We start from the raw sequence: 444 nt of genomic DNA, 5'->3' as shown, positions 1-444 counted from the left end.
GCCACTTGAACCATTGACGATGAAGGAGCATGGTTCTGAAGAATTTACCCCTGTGGATACAAAGGAAAATGAAAAAGTCGAGTAATTATTCTCTTACGAGTTAACGTTGCTGAATAGCTGGCGTGCTTTTTTTGTTACTTAGACAATGGAAATTTTTTTTACACCACTCCACAATTTACGCTAATGATGTACTATAACGGAAAGCACAAGTTAATATGGAATGCAAGTGCAAAACATTCATTCAGACGTCATTTCATAAAATTTTGTAAGAAAAAATAGCAAAAAAAAAAACCCCGCTGCTAAATGTCATTTTCTGTCATTTTACCGATAGCGATGACTTTACAATTAAGTATCAATGCAGAGCTGCATCCGAAATTAATTATAATGTGCGTCGCATCGCTATCATTCTATTTTTCAAGGATCACTTCTATCTTTCGTCTATAA

This window comes from Montipora capricornis, unplaced genomic scaffold (genome assembly GCF_036669925.1).
Source record: "Montipora capricornis isolate CH-2021 unplaced genomic scaffold, ASM3666992v2 scaffold_502, whole genome shotgun sequence".
In the NCBI taxonomy this organism is placed as follows: domain Eukaryota; kingdom Metazoa; phylum Cnidaria; class Anthozoa; order Scleractinia; family Acroporidae; genus Montipora; species Montipora capricornis.
The sequence above is the reverse complement of the archived record's forward strand: the minus strand, read 5'-3'. Positions refer to the sequence as shown.